The following is a 21,219-nucleotide window of genomic DNA, read 5'->3' as shown; positions in this document are numbered from 1 at the left end:
TGCAGGGGTGAGGTCGGGGACACGGCCGGCGGGAGCCCCGGTGGGCCCTGCACCCATTAGTCCGACTCTGATCCCTGCTGGGCACTCTAGGGCCCACAGGTACCCCTCTCCATGGCAGGGGTCCCTTGGGGGGGGTGCAGGGCCCCTGCGGTGGCATCCCCATTGGGCCCTGCACCCCCCCAGTCCAACCCTGTATTCCCGACATTTGCAATTGGTTGTTACAAATAACCAGGCCCAGATTGGGATTCAAAGCAGGTCCTGGCATTTCAGGTTCTCAGATGCCCAAACAGCCCCCCCCACAAACAGCATCGGACTGGGGGCCCACTGGGGATGACACACTGGGGCCCCTGATACCTTTCAGCAGACTTAACTCTTAAGAGATGGGGGGGCGGAGACATGACAACAGTGGGTGGGGACATGACATCACGTGGGGGGGGGCTGGTGATATCACAGGGGCGGGGCTATGATGTTCATTTAAGAGAATCCTGTCTGGTTTTCCTAACTGGGAACCCTTCCGAAAACCAGGCTTGTCCGGGTCAAAACCAGACAGGTGGTAGGTGGCGCCTAACTTTTTATTCTATTCAGCCCCTCCCCTATTCATATCCCAGTCTCTCATTCAAACCACTCCCCGGTTGCTAAGGTAACTTGGATCCTAGCAACCAGATAGCTGCCGAAACTCCAAACTGGAGAGCTGCTGGAAAAAAATGAAATAACTAAAAAAACTATAAATAATAAAAAAATGAAGACCAATTGCAAATTATTCTCTAGATCATACTGAAAGTTAATTGAAAGAATAACAACCAGGCGGGATTGGGTGCTTGGGTGCATGTGAAGTCACACCCAGCGCTGTGATTGGTGCACGTGCGTCGGTTGGCGTGTGTGTGACTGCGCGTATGTTCGACAACGGGCCAAGACCCACTTTATTTTCTTAGTAATGTGATGTGCAAATTAACCCCGCGTTACAGCGCCGTTTTTATATTACGTATTCCGCTCATTTGTCTGAGGCGTCGCTCTCTCTACCAGTGCGGCCTTAATGTCGTTGATAAATACAAGGGCAAGTCACGTGGAAGGCGCCGGATTGGTCGGAAGGAACAGAGGACGTAATTATGATAAATGATAGAAATGTTCTTGTAAAGATATTATTTTTGGGTCCCGGCCTTGGCCGACTCCCCCATTGCATCACTTCGCCTCCGTGCCTTTCCGCCGCTTCGTTTTATTGCCAATTACAGCGAAGGTTGATTTATATCATTAATATTCCACAATGGACATTGGCAATTGTTTCCGTCGTAATCGGTTACATGTGTTGTTCTGTGAGTGTCCATCCGCCCCGCCCTCGCAGAGCATTGGCTAATCTGGGCTAAACTACAATTCCCACAATCCTCCTGGGAATCATTCAGCTGAAGCACCAATACCCAAACACCATTGGTTTACCAACATAAACGGAATAACTCAAAGCATTATGGGAGAGCGTTAAGTTACTAAGGGGTGTGTTTACTAAGATTGGAGATAAATATCTTCGATGATGCTGCCCATAGCAACCAATCAGCAATAAGATTGGAACAGTCACCTACAAGTTAGAATTCAAAGAAAAGACCTAACTGGTTGCTACAGGCAACATCACTGGTGATATTTATCTCCATTATTTGTAAACGGAAACGTTTCAGAAATGAAAGGTCCACCATTTCCACCCAAGTCTTCACCCAACTGATTGTGGAGGTGCCAGTTAGTGAAAAGTGGGTGGGTTTTGATATATTTTGGACACCCTCCCAACATCCTGTAAAAATACTTCTCCAAGTCAAACCCCACCCACTTTCCAGAAAGTTCTGTCCATACTTGTGTCCATGGCTGAAGATCCTTCCAAAATGTGAGACTACATTGAGACCACATACTAGTGGTGGGCTTCTTGGCCCAAAAGGTTTAAGCTTGGATCAGGCAAACTTGGGACTACCATCGTAGCTACAGGGGAGGACTATTCCCTCAATTCCAGCTCTGATTGGGGACAAGACCGACGCAGAGACCTCCAATTTGTGTCCTCATTCCAGACATCATCATGGCGCAAGTTCTGAAGCCCCTTGTCAACATCAGGCTGGGTTAGGTCCAAGTTGAGAAGGGGCTGATGCGTTGTGTTATGATTGTTTCACAGCTCTTCTGCTGCTGGGGGGTCTTCTTTGTCCCACTCTGGAACTGACCCTAGTTCTCCTAGAACCCACTTGAGATCTCAACATCCAGGGCTCATTCTATAACAACTGGCCTATATTAGAAGCAAGAAAGGACTGATGGGAAGGGGCCATTAGTATTTTGGCCAACTGGCAGATACTTTGGTATTTTTGAAGGTCACAACCTAACCTGAACCTTCCGGGGGCATCAAATATTCTTAAAAAAGTGCAATACCTTCAGGTTTGGGTTGCTATTTATTCTCCCTGGATTGGGGCCACTCATGTCTCGCCACAGCGTATACACCATTTACTGATCCCCCAGGGGGAGTATGAGATACGGTGACCTTAGGGCACACTTGTCGGCTGCTTGGACCAATGCCACGGTGACGCCATTCCAGGCGAAGGTGCAAAAAGACTATTATTATGACGTGCTTTTTGAAGTAAATCTAAACTAAAGTGATATATCATCCCGACACACATTCGTCTGCTTCAAAAACCTCAGCATCACGTAGACTGGGGTAATAAATAACCGAGCATTAAAAGCTCAGACGCCCGGAGAGAGGTATCAGCGTAGTAAGGATCAATACCTGCGGGTACCGAGGGGGAGGGGGGGGGTTTAACCTGCCAATATCTCCATATGGGGCTTCCATCAAGTGAAAAAATGAAGGAAAAGGGGGCTGAGAAGCTGAATTTACTATGTATCATGTGACTTGATTCAATATGACAGCTATTTGATCTTGCTTTGGGGGGCAAGGATCCCACAGAGGTCCAACCTTTGGTCAGGGCTCCCCTTGAAGGTCAAATTATTGGTCAGGGCTCCCCTTGAAGGTCCAACCTTTGCTCAAGGCTCCCCTTGAAGGTCCACCTTTGGTCAGGGCTCCCCTTGAAGGTCCAAGCATTGGCCAGTCCTCCCCTTGAAGGTCTAATCTTTGGTCAGGGCTCCTCTTGAAGATTCTATCATTGTTCAGGGCTCCCCTTGAAGGTCCAACCATTGGTCAGGGCTCCCCTTGAAGGTCCAACCATTGGTCAGGGCTCCCCTTGAAGGTCCAACCTTTGGTCAGGGCTCCCCTTAGCTCATGTAATAGGTACATATTCAGGAAACTATAAGTGTACCAGTCATTCAGCCAAGAATATCCAGGGCATCAAATACAAAGTAACCCCAATTCTCACCATAACTGCCCTTCAAGCTGGGCTATCAGGTGTATCTACAAGAGCAAATGACCATTCTCCCCAATACTCACCCTAAGTTGCTTTCAGGCTGAGCCCCAAATCCATTTACCCAAGAGCCCCAGGGGGTCCAACCCCACAGTTTGGGAACCACTGCTTTAAAAAGACACAGGCGCCATATTTGTGTATATGACCAACTGTAAGGACAAGTCTATGGTGCAACAACCTCTACCCACTAACCCACCATGAAATGAGAGAAGTAACAGCCTGTTTCAGATACAGATCCCAGCAGCCTGCAGGCGTCTTCCTTCCATGTGACATCAAGCCTTCCCAGCGATGATTTCCCTTTAAGACGTCACCCTTGGCTTTTCATCGCTAAACCCCAAACAAAGACCGAAAAACAAACTCAAGAATGTGCTAAATTCCACTTTGAAGTCCCTTTTTTTTTTCTTTCCTTGGACTTTTCCAAGGGCTCCGGCATGAACTTCTACCTCCACATGTTAATCATTTAATTGGCCACATGGTTCGCAGCAATTGTGCCCGACGCTGACTAACCGAGCCCTGCGCCGCACTCACACGGAGTTGCGAAACCGCTGTTTAGTCAGCGGAGCGCGGCGGAATAATTGATGGATGTTATTATGGAGGTAATGAACCTTCCAATCTGCCTCAGAGCTCAGTAGAGTTTGTTCCCAGGGTGTTGGCATCACAGGCAGAAGATGAATGGATACGCAATTCGTTTAATATCGTTTTTCATTGGAGCAACAGTTTATAGTGAGGGGAGGGGGGTATGGGGGTCCCCAGATTTTGTCCTTCATCACTAGAAGCTCCCATTGTCTATCTATTCTGCCCCAATTTATATATCAGGAGAGTTGTTGGGAAAACTGGGAACAAAATAGTGTCCTCCCATTTGTACATGAACCCTAATAAATTCAAATCCCCCTTGACTTCACTTTAATTTCTGAAGTTATTCCCAGGTCCAACCTTTGGTCAGTGCTCCCCAAGAAGGTCCAACCACTGGTCAGGGCTCCCCTTGAAGGTCCAACCTTTGGTCACGGATCCCCATGAAGGTCTCACCTTTGGTTAGGGTTCACCTTGAAGGTCTAACCTTTGGTAAGGGCTCCTCTTGAAGGTCTAACCTTTGGTCAGGGCTCCTCTTGAAGGTCTAACCTTTGGTCAGGGCTCCCCTTGAAGGTTTAACCTTTAGTCAAGGCTCCCCTTGAAGGTCTAACCTTTGGTCAGGGTTCCACTTGAAGGTCCAATCTTTGGTCAGGGCTCCCCTTGAAGGTCCATCCTTTGTTCAGGGCTTCCCTTGAAGGTCCAACCTTTGATCAGGGCTCCCCTTGAAGGTCCATTCTTTGTCAGGGCTTCCCTTGAAGGTCCAACCTTTGATCAGGGCTCCCCTTGAAGGTCCATCCTTTGTTCAGGGCTTCCCTTGAAGGTCCAACCTTTGATCAGGGCTCCCCTTGAAGGTTCAACCATTGGTCAGGGCTCCCCTTGAAGGTCCAACCTTTGATCAGGGCTCCCCTTGAAGGTTCAACCATTGGTCAGGGCTCCCCTTGAAGGTCTAACCTTTGGTCAGGGCTCCCCTTGGAGGTCCAACCTTTGGTCAGGGCTCCCCTTGAAGGTCTAACCTTTGGTCAGGGCTCCCCTTGGAGGTCCAACCTTTGGTCAGGGCTCCCCTTGGAGGTCCAACCTTTGGTCAGGGCTCCCCTTGAAGGTCTAACCTTTGGTCAGGGCAGCAAATAACCCCAATTCTCACCATAACTGCCCTTCAAGCTGGGCTATCAAGTGTATCTACAAGAGTAAATGACCATCCATAGACACAAGGGAGCCCTGGAATTAATACCCCCCAACAAAAGGAACTTGGGGCAAATGTATTAAGTACATAGATGAGACAAAATGACGCTGGTTTTGCGACACAAGACCCTTAAACGCCCTAAAAATAAGGCAAAGTATTTGGAAGTTTTATCTCGATGAGACAGAAAATATCAGTTGCAAACAGACAACGGGGCAGACAAAACAGAGCGAGAGACGGAGATAAGGTCGGAGGGAAGAATGTTTATGGCGTGAGCGCCGGGCGATGCTGGTAGCAGGTGAGGCCGGGGGAGACAGGTTGTGCAACGTGAGACTTCACCCTCGTGGGGCTGAGAGAACATGAACTTTTTGTTAGGTGAGTGGCACCGACGTCTCATAATCTGGCACCGACGTAGCAAAATATAAACAAAACAGGAAATACAGTTGTTTCAAATATTCTTCCCTTTATTTGCTGTATTGTCCTAATGTACAGAGCAAGGGGTCATTCCTGGTCACAGATCCCCCCCCCCCATTGTAAGCAGCAGTCCTGCCCTGCTTTATGGCTGAGATTCTAGCTATCTGTATAACAGAGCATTCTGTCACAGTGGCACAGATCCTATCTGATCCCCCCCCCATTGTAAGCAGCAGTCCTGCCCTGCTTTATGGCTGAGATTCTAGCTATCTGTATAACAGAGCATTCTGTCACAGTGGCACAGATCCTATCTGATCCCCCCATTGTAAGCAGCAGTCCTGCCCTGCTTTATGGCTGAGATTCTAGCTATCTGTATAACAGAGCATTCTGTCACAGTGGCACAGATCCTATCTGATCCCCCCATTGTAAGCAGCAGTCCTGCCCTGCTTTATGGCTGAGATTCTAGCTATCTGTATAACAGAGCATTCTGTCACAGTGGCACAGATCCTATCTGATCCCCCCATTGTAAGCAGCAGTCCTGCCCTGCTTTATGGCTGAGATTCTAGCTATCTGTATAACAGAGCATTCTGTCACAGTGGCACAGATCCTATCTGATCCCCCCCCATTGTAAGCAGCAGTCCTGCCCTGCTTTATGGCTGAGATTCTAGCTATCTGTATAACAGAGCATTCTGTCACAGTGGCACAGATCCTATCTGATCCCCCCATTGTAAGCAGCAGTCCTGCCCTGCTTTATGGCTGAGATTCTAGCTATCTGTATAACAGAGCATTCTGTCACAGTGGCACAGATCCTATCTGATCCCCTCCATTGTAAGCAGCAGTCCTGCCCTGCTTTATGGCTGAGATTCTAGCTATCTGTATAACAGAGCATTCTGTCACAGTGGCACAGATCCTATCTGATCCCCCCATTGTAAGCAGCAGTCCTGCCCTGCTTTATGGCTGTGCATTTGTATAACTGGAGGAGTCTGAGCACTAAACAGGAATAAAATCTCTGTAAGGCAAAGGAACCAGCATCTGTACCTGACTCTGATGGTGGCAGCGGCTGAGGGGTTTGAGCAGATCAAAGTCAGATTGTAGAGAAGGAGACAGGCAAATGCCTCACATCTGTGCAACAGGAACGTTCCTCCTTCTGTCTGAGGTTAATTTGCCTGCGTGAGGCTGTCGGGTTGCATTTAGATCAAGGCCGGGATGGGGAAGGCAATGTAAATAGGGATTGCTCCGGCAGCGAGGGGATGTGCACAGACGGATCCATTCCAGATACAGTACGAGGGGAAATTATTCCGGGGCTGACACCGTCACCTGCTCCATAGGATTATATGGCCGAGCAAATGGTTTCCATCCTGCCCAACGTGGCCAACCCCAAGTTACACATATCACTGGCTCACCTGTTGTATTTATACATATTCATAGTCTGAAATTATCATGGAAATTATTCACCATCTTGCCCTACTGTCTCCATCTTGCCCTACTGTCTCCATCTTGTCCTACTGTCCCCATCTTGCCCTACTGTCTCCATCTTGTCCTACTGTCTCCATCTTGTCCTACTGTCTCCATCTTGCCCTACTGTCTCCATCTTGCCTACTGTCTCCATCTTGCCCTACTGTCTCCATCTTGCCCTACTGTCTCCATCTTGCCTACTGTCTCCATCTTGCCCTACTGTCTCCATCTTGCCCTACTGTCTCCATCTTGCCTACTGTCTCCATCTTGCCCTACTGTCTCCATCTTGCCCTACTGTCTCCATCTTGCCCTACTGTCCCCATCTTGCCCTACTGTCCCCATCTTGTCCTACTGTCTCCATCTTGCCTACTGTCCCCATCTTGTCCTACTGTCCCCATCTTGCCCTACTGTCCCCATCTTGCCCTACTGTCTCCATCTTGCCCTGCTGTCTCCATCTTGCCCTGCTGTCTCCATCTTGCCCTGCTGTCTCCATCTTGCCTACTGTCTCCATCTTGCCCTGCTGTCTCCATCTTGCCCTACTGCTCCATCTTGCCCTGCTGTCTCCATCTTGCCCTACTGTCTCCATCTTGCCCTACTGTCTCCATCTTGCCCTACTGTCTCCATCTTGCCTACTGTCTCCATCTTGCCTACTGTCTCCATCTTGCCCTACTGTCCCCATCTTGTCCTACTGTCCCCATCTTGTCCTACTGTCTCCATCTTGCCCTACTGTCCCCATCTTGCCCTACTGTCCCCATCTTGCCCTACTGTCTCCATCTTGCCCTACTGTCTCCATCTTGCCTACTGTCTCCATCTTGCCCTACTGTCCCCATCTTGTCCTACTGTCCCCATCTTGCCCTACTGTCTCCATCTTGCCCTACTGTCCCCATCTTGCCCTACTGTCCCCATCTTGTCCTACTGTCTCCATCTTGTCCTACTTTCTCCATCTTGCCCTACTGTCTCCATCTTGCCCTACTGTCCCCATCTTGCCCTACTGTCCCCATCTTGCCCTACTGTCCCCATCTTGCCCTACTGTCCCCATCTTGTCCTACTGTCTCCATCTTGTCCTACTGTCTCCATCTTGTCCTACTGTCCCCATCTTGCCCTACTGTCTCCATCTTGTCCTACTGTCCCCATCTTGCCCTACTGTCTCCATCTTGTCCTACTGTCTCCATCTTGTCCTACTGTCTCCATCTTAACCTTCTGTCTCTATATTTCTCCACTGGTCGTCCATTATAAATCAGACATGTGATTGGCTTGCTGTAATTTACATGGCAAGTCCAACCCATACAGAGCGAATGACCTTGTTCTGAATAAACTATGGGATATTCTGTCTCTACCAGTACAAGCAGATACTTCAGCCAAAGGTCCTCCCTACACAGAACCATCAGTGATAACTGGATCAAGAGAGGCCCAATCAGAAGCTGCAGCCTGAGACAATTCTGCTTTATACCTTATGCCCCTCGCTGTCGCTCTGACATTACAACCTTTAATGTGGAACACTCCATGATCAAACAATTATCGTCACTGTCCAGAGAGCTGAACATGAGGAAGATGAGAAGTTTCAGGGAAATTATGGGTCACGGCTGAGTTTTATAGGATCACTTCACTGCCTTATTGCTTGGATGGAGGTGCATAGAAATACCAAATGCCGACATTCTGGAAAATGTCTTAATGGGGAAAAGATGGTGGGATACTGAGGGGGGGGGGGCAATACTGGGAGGAGGGGCTGACTGAGCCTATTAGAGTTTCAGGAGATACCCAACATGAAATCACTTATTCTGCATCTGCTTCTAATTGTATTATAGGGGTGGTGCCCCCGATCTACTACATAATGTATGATCCTGTGTATCTGTATCTCACGTGTGTGCAACACCATCACGTTGTCAAGAGAGATTCCTCGGTGCAAAAAACTTCCAGTTAATCTTTTTACTGGCCTTAAGTTCACTTTTAAAGACAGAATTACATTGTTAAAACAAATGACCCCAAACTGAGTATATGTATAAAGGCTAGTAGCTCCTATTGTAACATATAGGGATATTATAAGCCCCCGAGGGGTTCCTTATAATATATAGTGAATAAAGTGCCCCCTATTGTAACATATAGGGATATTATAAGTCCCCGAGGAGTTCCTTATAATATATAGTGAATAAAGTGCCCCCTATTGTAACATATAGGGATATTATAAGCCCCCGAGGGGTTCCTTATAATATATAGTGAATAAAGTACCCCCTATTGTAACATATAGGGATATTATAAGTCACAGAGGAGTTCCTTATAATATATAGTGAATAAAGTACCCCCTATTGTAACATATAGGGATATTATAAGCCCCCGAGGAGTTCCTTATAATATATAGTGAATAAAGTGCCCCCTATTGTAACATATAGGGATATTATAAGCCCCCGAGGAGTTCCTTATAATATATAGTGAATAAAGTGCCCCCTATTGTAACATATAGGGATATTATAAGTCACAGAGGAGTTCCTTATAATATATAGTGAATAAAGTACCCCCTATTGTAACATATAGGGATATTATAAGCCCCCGAGGAGTTCCTTATAATATATAGTGAATAAAGTGCCCCCTATTGTAACATATAGGGATATTATAAGTCCAAAAGGAGTTCCTTATAATATATAGTGAATAAAGTGCCCCCTATTGTAACATATAGGGATATTATAAGCCCCCGAGGAGTTCCTTATAATATATAGTGAATAAAGTGCCCCCTATTGTAACATATAGGGATATTATAAGTCCCCGAGGAGTTCCTTATAATATATAGTGAATAAAGTGCCCCCTATTGTAACATATAGGGATATTATAAGCCCCCGAGGAGTTCCTTATAATATATAGTGAATAAAGTGCCCCCTATTGTAACATATAGGGATATTATAAGCCCCCGAGGAGTTCCTTATAATATATAGTGAATAAAGTACCCCCTATTGTAACATATAGGGATATTATAAGCCCCCGAGGAGTTCCTTATAATATATAGCGAATAAAGTACCCCTTATTTTAAAATATAAGGATATTATAAGTCCCAAAGTCACCTTGGACTTCAATGACCTGTATAAAAGCACGATGCCTTCGGCCTCGTGCTTTTATACAGGTCATGGAACTCCGAGATGACTACTAATATCCTCATATTTTACAACAGGGGGTACTTTATTTACGTGTCCTACTGTAAATACATTTATTTATTATTTTTACTTATTATTTATTTACCTGTCCTACTGTCTAATATACAAGTTTCAGCGAGTCATGTGACAGAAATGACATCACTAAGCTCCGATTATAACCGATGACATCACTAAGCACCGTTTATAAGGATATAATTTGCAGTTTGATCCAATAGGGAAATAACCAAACTGTATATTATATATATTTTGGCAGCGGGTATATATGGGTAGACCCTGTCCCATTCCCTAGTTCAAACCAGTCCTGTTATCTGCCCCGTGAAGGTTTTGGTTCTACTGCAGCTGAATAGATTCTCTAAGGACACGGCCGCGTCTATTGGCTCAATAGTGTCGGGAATGGAGCCAAAAAGGCCAACGTCCCCAATGCACACACCTGGCACCTTGTCTTTGTTCCTTCCCTACCTGTTAACTGATCTGCCTGTGTTTTGTAAGGGGCCGGGGGGCCGGGGGGGGGGGGAATGGCAGGCACAGCAGATGCTGGAGAGGGGCAGGGGGGCAGCTGGCTGGAAGGTGGGTATAATTAGAAGGCATTGCAGGCAGCGGCAGACAAAAGCCCGAAGCAATGGGGCTTATAAGAGGGAATCCCAAGCGGCCCCCCTATAGCCGGGCCCCTCGCTAATCTGCAGCCCATTCTAACGGCTTGGAGCACTTAGTGGCGGATGGGGTGGTTTCTGCACTCGGAGCACTTGGGGTTCATTAATGAACTTATGATCTGTCAGCGAGCGGCAGGGAAAGGATTCATCTTCCCTTTTATTGGCTGGAAATAAAGACCCCCCTAGTAAATGTGAATGTGGCCCCTCAAGCCCCTAGATTGGAGTTTGGCAGAGCAGCACACGATTGGCCGGGGGGTGGGTAGCACTTGGGCATCTATGGCCCCATCCAATATGGCAGCTTTAATATATATGAATACAGGGTGATAGGGACAATGAGCTGGGTCTGCCACTTACCCCAGGAAAAGTATATTACCTTAAAGCGGTTGTTAAATTAACATTTACTATGATGAAGAGTGAGCTATTCTGAGACAATTTGCAATTGGTCTTCATTTTTTATTATTTGTAGTTTCTTAATTATTTCACTTTTTGTTCAGCAGCTCTCCAGTTTGGAATTTCAGCAGCTATCTGGTTGCTAGGGTCCAATATAACCTAGCAACCAGGCTGTGGTTTGAAAGAGAGACTGGAATATGAACAGAGAAGGGCCTAAATAGAAAGATAAATAATAATAAGTAACAATAATAATAACATTGTAGCCTCAGAGGGCAATAGGTTTCTGGTCGCCGGGGTCAGTGACCCCTATTTGGAAAGTGGAAGGAGTCAGAGAACGAAGGCAGATAATTTAACAACGGTAAAAAATTAAAAATGAAGACCAATGGAAAAGTTGTTAAGAATAGGTCATTCTATAACTAAAAGTTAACCGGAAGGTGAACCACCCCTTTAAAGGGGGGTTAATCACAAATTATTAAATATAAGGAAAAGAATGAAAGGAAAGGCAAGGGGTAAGAGCCTGGGTTGAATTCTGGGCCTTCGGAACCACAGCTGCGACCAGTAGAACCCTTGATCTCCCAGCTGGGACCTCGCATGGAGGGAAGGTTTCAGAACGCTGAACTGTAAGTCTCAAACGTGAGTATTTTATAAAGGGATTGGGCGCCCGGGATTCTTAACCATCAAAGGTTATTTATTAAACAGCAGCCCCTGAAGGTACCCCGAATGGTGAGGCATTGGGCTTAGACGTTAATAATACAGTGAGGAATAATCTTAACATTATTCTGTGGCCCCTACACCTAAGTGGGTGTCACCTTAGAGTACAACTCCCCACTACTACTCCCCGGTGGAGCCACATACTGCTCTTAGTAACTGGCCCTGCCTAACTCATGACTCCTGGCTCACAGGGTCCAGTACCACAATTGCTGCTTCACACTCCAGGATCCTAACTATCCCCCCTGGGAGACCAAAGAGGAATGTGCTCCCCTCCCCTCCATTATAACCTACAGACAGGAAGTAGTCACAAGATCCCTGGGCCAATGGGGAACCTCCTTCCCACAGGGTACAGAACTAGAACTTCCAGAGCAGTAGGGCCACATACAGTGTGTGACTGGCCCACAGGGGTACCAGGAAAACTCTCGGTGGGCCCAGGTGTCAGTGGGCCCTCCTGCTTCTAGCCATTTGGTCTAATTTATAGTCATTTCTTATTTCTCTATGGGAACAAAACAACTAAATTTACAGAAGCATAGATTATAGTATATAAAGATAAAAAACTAGGAAAATATAAAGACTGAGTAAGAAGTGGATGAAAAATGGTTTGGATAGTGGACCTATGGTCTAGGCTTTCTGGTTGGTCCCCTGGGGTCCCAGTCCGACACTGGCCACAAAAGCACCGACATAATGTATATAATGGCCAATGTTCTTGGCAATCTCAGCCATAAAGTGAGACAACACTGCTGTTTGCTGATAGGAAGGCAGGCAGAAAAGAAAAGTCAAAATTGAACATTCCCAATGGCTTTTATGCCCCAATAAACCCTCTACATTGCAACCAATGCCTTCCCGTCCCATTGAAAGCAACATTCAAGGCCGCGGTAAGAGTAATAAAGGGGGCGGAGCCACATTTACTTCCACTACTGTTCGCTTGATAGGAAGGCAGAGAGAAAAAAAAGTCAAAATTGAACATTCCCAATGACTTTTATGCCCCAATAAACCCTGTACATTGCCTTCCCTTCCTATTGAAACCAACATTCAAGGCCGCGGTAACAGTAATAAAGGGGGTGGAGCTACATTTACTTCCACTACTGTTCGCTTGATAGGAAGGCAGAGAGAAAAAAAAGTCAAAATTGAACATTCCCAATGGCTTTTATGCACGAATAAACTCTTTACATTGCAACCACTGCCTTCCCGTCCCATTGAAACCAACATTCAAGGCCGCGGTAACAGTAATAAAGGGGGCGGAGCCACATTTACTTCCACTACTGTTCCCTTGATAGGAAGGCAGAGAGAAAAAAAAGTCAAAATTGAACATTCCCAATGACTTTTATGCCCCAATAAACTCTGTACATTGCCTTCCCTTCCTATTGAAACCAACATTCAAGGCCGCGGTAACAGTAATAAAGGGGGTGGAGCTACATTTACTTCCACTACTGTTCGCTTGATAGGAAGGCAGAGAGAAAAAAAAGTCAAAATTGAACATTCCCAATGACTTTTATGCCCCAATAAACCCTGTACATTGCCTTCCCTTCCTATTGAAACCAACATTCAAGGCCGCGGTAACAGTAATAAAGGGGGCGGAGCCACATTCACTTCCACTACTGTTTGCGGATGGTTTCGGTTTTTAAAGCGTTTGTCCAAATCCAGATTCCAGTGGAAACTTGGGCCAACACCCTTTCATGCTATTTAAAAACACAGAGGACGAGGGATCCAACAATAATAATAGGAGGCCGCGCGGCGGTTCCATAGCGACGGATCAGATTATGTCGTCAGGAGCCAGGATTCTAATTGGGGCAGGGAGCGGGGGGCCTTTAGCGAGGAGACTCTTACTGTCTTGGCCAGCGGGGATATAATACGGCGAGGTGTCAGTCAGCGCTCAGCCATCCCCGGCCTCTCGGGCCTCACACCATTTCTTATTTTTCAAGATGAAGTCATAAAACACAGTTTCTCTGGTTTCTTTTTTTTTCTTCTGTAATTCATATTTTAAAATTCCAAGAACAAATGGAGTAAAATAACGTGGGGGGAAGCCAAGCTAAATATATGGCTTCTGTGACCTTCTTGTTATACATCTCCAGTAATAGAGCACAAATGTTTATATATATATACAGGTATGGGATCCCTTATCCAGAAACAGTACCTGTACTTGATCCCAACTAAGATATAATTACCCCTTATTGGGGGCAGAACAGCCCTATTGGGTTTATTTAATGGTTAAATGATTCCCTTTTCTCTGTAATAATAAAACAGTACCTGTACTTGATCCCAACTAAGATATAATTACCCCTTATTGGGGCAGAACAGCCCTATTGGGTTTATTTCATGGTTAAATGATTCCCTTTTCTCTGTAATAATAAAACAGTACCTGTACTTGATCCCAACTAAGATATAATTACCCCTTATTGGGGCAGAACAGCCCTATTGGGTTTATTTCATGGTTAAATGATTCCCTTTTCTCTGTAATAATAAAACAGTACCTGTACTTGATCCCAACTAAGATATAATTACCTACTATTGGGGGCAGAACAGCCCTATTGGGTTTATTTAATGGTTAAATGATTCCCTTTTCTCTGTAATAATAAAACAGTACCTGTACTTGATCCCAACTAAGATATAATTACCCCTTATTGGGGCAGAACAGCCCTATTGGGTTTATTTCATGGTTAAATGATTCCCTTTTCTCTGTAATAATAAAACAGTACCTGTACTTGATCCCAACTAAGATATAATTACCCCTTATTGGGGGCAGAACAGCCCTATTGGGTTTATTTAATGGTTAAATGATTCCCTTTTCTCTGTAATAATAAAACAGTACCTGTACTTGATCCCAACTAAGATATAATTACCCCTTATTGGGGGCAGAACAGCCCTATTGGGTTTATTTCATGGTTAAATGATTCCCTTTTCTCTGTAATAATAAAACAGTACCTATACTTGATCCCAACTAAGATATAATTACCCCTTATTGGGGCAGAACAGCCCTATTGGGTTTATTCAGAATTTAAAGATCCCTTATTCGGAAAACCCCAGGTCCTGAGCATTCTGGATAACAGGTCCGATACCTGTATATACTTATATCTGAGAGAGAAAAGGCAAAATGCTAATTAAAGGGGACCTGTCACCCCAAGATATAATTCCAAATTCTTTTCTATTGTGTTTGTCAAGCAAAATAAACTTCACTTAAACTATGTAAATAATATAAATCTTGTTCCCTTCAGTCTTGAAATTACAAAATCACAGCCAACAGGCAGCTGCCATTTTGTGGACACTGTTACTAAGGCAAAGCTTTGTATCACCCCAACATCACTGCCCAACCTCACTAATGCCCCTGTGGCTGAATGGGAGCAACTCCCAGCAACACTGTTCCACCATCTAGTGGGAACCTTCCCAGAAGGGCAGGGGCAGTTATAGCAGCAAGGGGAGGGGCAACCCAACTGACCCCCTGTGGGATGGAACCCCGACTGTGAGCCTGACCCCCCAACATCACTGCCCAACCTCACTAATGCCCTTGTGGCTGATTGGGAGCAACTCCCAGCAACACTGTTCCACCATCTAGTGGGAACCTTCCCAGAAGGGCAGGGGCAGTTATAGCAGCAAGGGGAGGGGCAACCCAACTGACCCCCTGTGGGATAAATTGGAACCTCAATAACAGTGCCCAATAGTAGTCGGGTCGGCACCGACTGGGGAATTAATGGAGAGCAATAAACACAGAAAGTGGAAGGAAGAAGATACTGACGTACGATGATACGAGGGGCCAGAAATGTCTGGGAAAATCCAAATTTTCTGACTTGAAAACAGAGTTTTTTTTCGAAATTTTGCACAAAACCTCTAAAGTTTCAAAGCAAAAAAGAATAAAAATCCCCCAGAGAAGGGAAGGGCCCTCTGCCATTGGCTCCTACGTGATCTCGGCGGGTTTTAGCCAGCGAATTGTTGGATTTGGATTTTTAACCGTTTAGACGCATAGTAAATCTGAGAAAAATCTTGACTTTTAGCGCTAAAAATCCGAATTGGAAAAAAAAATCTGACAGTTAGTAAATGACCCCCATACTGTAGCCAAGGGGACACACTGGATAACTTATGGCCAGCACGGGGTTAAGTTTTTTAAAGGGATAGTTCACATTTAAATTAACTATGATGTAGACATTGATATTCTGAGCCAATTTGCAACTGATTTTCATTTTTTATTTTTGTAGTGTTTTAGCAGCTCTCCAGTTTGGGATTTCAGTAGCTATCTGGTTGCTAGGGTTTTGTCTCATGGCCCATTTGAAAACTGGAAAAATGTAGAAGTGGAAAAGCACCAGGGGCCCAGCACCCCCTTAGGTGCCCCCACTGGCCACTTTCACTTCACCCCCCACTAGGTGCCACCACTGGCTGCGTCCCCCGCATCCGCCACAGGGGCCACGACCGGCCGTATCCCCCACACCCCCCTAGGTGCCCCCACTGGCCACGTCCCCTTCACCCCCCACAGGGGCCCCGACCAGTCGCATCCCCCACACCCCCCCACTGGCTGCATCCCCCACAGGGGCGCCCACCGGCCACACCCCCCACAGGGGCACCCACCAGCCACACCCCCCACAAGGGCCCCCACTGGCTGCGTCCCCCGCATCCCCCACAGGAGCCCCCACCGGCCACATCTCCCACACCCCCCACAGGGGCCCCCACTGGCTGTGTCCCCCACATCCCCCACAGGGGCACCCCCTGGCTGCATCCCATGCATCCCCCACAGGGGCCCCCACTGGCTGTGTCCCCCGCATCCCCCACAGGGGCCCCCCCCGGCTGCATCCCACGCATCCCCCACAGGGGCCCCCACCGGCCACATCTCCCACACCCCCCACAGGGGCCCCCACTGGCTGTGTCCCCCGCATCCCCCACAGGGCCCCCCCCTGGCTGCATCCCACGCATCCCCCACAGGGGCCCCCACCGGCCACATCTCCCACACCCCCCACAGGAGCCCCCACCAGCCGCATCCCCCACATTCCCCTAGTTGCCCCAACTGGCTGCGTCCCCCGAATCCCCCACAGGGGCCCCCACCAGCCGCATTCCCCAAACCCCCACCGCTCCCCCCTAACCCCCTGCAGGGGCCCCACCACCTGCCCAACATCCTCCCCTGAATGTGCAAGTGAAACGCGTCAGGGGAGGACAGTGGGGGCCGGGGGAGCAGTAACAGCGATCGTGTCTGGGCCGCCGGGGCCCTTCGAGTTTTTTTCCCGGTATCCCGGAGGCCCAGTCCGACCCTGCACCAAATCCATAATTTGTGGAGTCAAGTCCCAAAAACCCACCACAAAAGCTTTGGCCAAATACCCAACTGAATCGGAATTTGCATATGCAGATTTGAGGAAAAAAAAAATGGCATCAACTGTGAAAAAAATCGTCATATTCGGTTAATAAATTACGTTTTTTTAGTTATAATAACTGAATCCCATCTGCTCAGCCACCATTAGTCAAGGAGCATTAATTCTCTATTATGATGTAGGGTTTTTGTAAACATTTGAGTCTATGGGGGGCATTTACTAATGTTTGATTTTCTTTTTCACAATTCGTATTTTTTGTCACAAAATACCATTTTGTTGCGAATTTTTTTTTTTACAATTTATTAAGAAACAAAACTGCGACAAATCCGAAAGCAAAAATACGCCATGTAAAGTGTAGAAGCCAATGGCAGATCCTTTTTACAAGGGGAAGATCTTTCTTTGCTTCGTGGTTTTCGAGTTTTTTTGTGTGATAATACGAAAAAGTGTCGGTTTCGCCTTTTTCCCGTCTTTTTTCATTCGTGCTTTTTCAATTTGGATCTTTTGATAAATGACTGACGTTGGTGGAAGTGAGTTTAAAAAAATAACCACTAAAACCACGAAAATCAGCATGTTGATAGATGGGCCCCTCCGTAGCTACAGTATAGGAACCTCCCGTCACTCACATTGCTGGAATATTTTGTTAAAAAATTATGACTTTGAAAAAAAAAAAATCCCAAGAATGGCCCAAACTGAAATTCCTGAGCGTAAATACTAAGGTTTGTAGGAGGCCTCGCACATCTGTTACAGACCGGCCGGGCCGCCACATAAATACTTTGTGCTCCAATCCCGGATCAATTTTCAAATCTTTAAAATGGCCATTAATCCAATTTTTGCTCAAAACACGCTGTAATTTATTAATTAGAATGTTAATAATTGTCAGATCCCTTCTCGGTTTCCTAATGAGACAAGCACAAGATGAATGGGCCGGGGATACGAGGAATTAATTCTGGAACAAATCTGTACATGAAAAAGAACGAGGGAAGGGGACAACCATATCAAGTTTTCAAAAATTGTCTCTAATAAATGAGCGAAGCCGGTGCAGCCGCTTACAGGCTCCCTGGGTTTCCCCAAATGAAGGTCAGAGTCAAATTCCCAACTTCTTTGGTTTCTTGGATTTTACTAACATCTCACTCATGTTCTCCCATGAAAGGACTTGCTTTGGTTGTGCATAGGGGGTATCGGAACAGCTGCTAAATGGCGGCTTAAGACGGATGAATAAATGGACAGATTGGGTACAATCCGGAGCAGATAAGAGAGATAAGACGGATTCACTAATTGGAGTAGATAAGATAGAGGAGATGGATACACTGATTAGATTAGATGGAGAGATAAGATAGAGATTTACATACAGAGATAACGAAATGTTTGAGACCTAAATTATGAAATATAACGACTATCAAGTGTAAATTGGGGGGCACTTGCCTGGAATTGCCCTAAACAATATGGGGTGTGGGGATGTGCCAGGTATGGGGATGTGCCAGGTATGGGGAATGGGGATGTGCCAGGTATGGGGTGTGGGGATGTGCCAGGTATGGGGTATGGAATGTGCCAGGTATGGGGATGTGCCAGGTATGGGGTATGGGGATGTGCCAGGTATGGGGTGTGGGGATGTGCCAGGTATGGGGTATGGGAATGTGCCAGGTATGGGGTATGGGGATGTGCCAGGTATGGGGATGTGCCAGGTATGGGGTATGGGGATGTGCCAGGTATGGGGTATGGGAATGTGCCAGGTATGGGTATGGCGATGTGCAGGTATGGTTTGGGATGTGCCAGGTATGGGGTTGGTGGGGATGTGCCAGGTATGGGTGGGATGTGCCAGTATGGGGGTATGGGATGTGCCAGGTATGGGGTATGGGATGTGCCAGGTATGGGGTATGGGGATGTGCCAGGTATGGGGTATGGGGATGTGCCAGGTATGGGGTATGGGGATGTGCCAGGTATGGGGTATGGGGATGTGCCAGGTATGGGGTATGGGGATGTGCCAGGTATGGGGTGTGGAGATGTGCCAGGTATGGGGTATGGGGATGTGCCAGGTATGGGGTATGGGGATGTGCCAGGTATGGGGATGTGCCAGGTATGGGGTGTGGGGATGTGCCAGGTATGGGAATGTGCCAGGTATGGGGTATGGCGATGTGCCAGGTATGGGGATGTGCCAGGTATGGGGTATGGGGATGTGCCAGGTATGGGGATGTGCCAGTATGGGGTATGGGGATGTGCCAGGTATGGGGATGTGCCAGGTATGGGGTATGGGAATGTGCCAGGTATGGGGTGTGGGGATGTGCCAGGTATGGGGTATGGCGATGTGCCAGGTATGGGGTGTGGGGATGTGCCAGGTATGGGGTATGGGAATGTGCCAGGTATGGGGTATGGGGATGTGCCAGGTATGGGTGTGGGGATGTGCCAGGTATGGGGTATGGCGATGTGCCAGGTATGGGGTGTGGGGATGTGCCAGGTATGGGGTGTGGGGATGTGCCAGGTATGGGGTATGGCGATGTGCCAGGTATGGGGTATGGGAATGTGCCAGGTATGGGGTATGGGAATGTGCCAGGTATGGGGTATGGGAATGTGCCAGGTATGGGGTATGGGGATGTGCCAGGTATGGGGTATGGGGATGTGCCAGGTATGGGGATGTGCCAGGTATGGGGTGTGGGGATGTGCCAGGTATGGGGTATGGGGATGTGCAAGGTATGGGGTATGGGAATGTGCCAGGTATGGGGTATGGGAATGTGCCAAATATGGGGTATGGGGATGTGCCAGGTATGGGGATATGCCGGGTATGGGGATGTGCAAGGTATGGGGTATGGGAATGTGCCAGGTATGGGGTATGGGGATGTGCCAGGTATGGGGTATGGGAATGTGCCAGGTATGGGGTATGGGGATGTGCCAGGTATGGGGTATGGGAATGTGCCAGGTATGGGGTATGGGGATGAGCCAGGTATGGGGTATGGGAATGTGCCAGGTATGGGGTATGGGAATGTGCAAGGTATGGGGTATGGGAATGTGCCAGGTATGGGGTATGGGAATGTGCCAGGTATGGGGTATGGGAATGTGCCAGGTATGGGAATGTGCCAGGTATGGGGTATGGCGATGTGCCAGGTATGAGGTATGGGAATGTGCCAGGTATGGGGTATGGGAATGTGCCAGGTATGGGAATGTGCCAGGTATGGGGTATGGGAACGTGCCAGGTATGGGGTATGGGAATGTGCCAGGTATGGGGTGTGGGGACGTGCCAGGTATGGGGATGTGCAAGGTATGGGGTGTGGGGACGTGCCAGGTATGGGGTATGGGCATGTGCAAGGTATGGGGTGTGGGGACTTGCCAGGTATGGGGTATGGGGATGTGCAAGGTATGGGGTATGGGAATGTGCCAGGTATGGGGTAGGGGAATGTGCCAGGTATGGGGTATGGGAATGTGCCAGGTATGGGGATGTGCCAGGTATGGGGTATGGGAATGTGCCAGGTATGGGGTATGGGGATGAGCCAGGTATGGGGTATGGGAATGTGCCAGGTATGGGGTATGGGAATGTGCCAGGTATGGGGTATGGGAATGTGCCAGGTATGGGGTATGGGAATGTGCCAGGTATGGGGTATGGGAATGTGCCAGGTATGGGAATGTGCCAGGTATGGGGTATGGCGATGTGCCAGGTATGAGGTATGGGAATGTGCCAGGTATGGGGTATGGGAATGTGCCAGGTATGGGAATGTGCCAGGTATGGGGTATGGGAACGTGCCAGGTATGGGGTATGGGAATGTGCCAGGTATGGGGTGTGGGGACGTGCCAGGTATGGGGATGTGCAAGGTATGGGGTGTGGGGACGTGCCAGGTATGGGGTATGGGCATGTGCAAGGTATGGGGTGTGGGGACTTGCCAGGTATGGGGTATGGGGATGTGCAAGGTATGGGGTATGGGAATGTGCCAGGTATGGGTTATGGGAACGTGCCAGGTATGGGGTAGGGGAATGTGCCAGGTATGGGGTATGGGAATGTGCCAGGTATGGGGATGTGCCAGGTATGGGGTCTGGGGATGTGCCAGGTATGGGGTATGGGAATGTGCCAGGTAT

This window comes from Xenopus tropicalis, chromosome 4 (genome assembly GCF_000004195.4).
Source record: "Xenopus tropicalis strain Nigerian chromosome 4, UCB_Xtro_10.0, whole genome shotgun sequence".
In the NCBI taxonomy this organism is placed as follows: Eukaryota; Metazoa; Chordata; class Amphibia; order Anura; family Pipidae; genus Xenopus; species Xenopus tropicalis.
The sequence above is the reverse complement of the archived record's forward strand: the minus strand, read 5'-3'. Positions refer to the sequence as shown.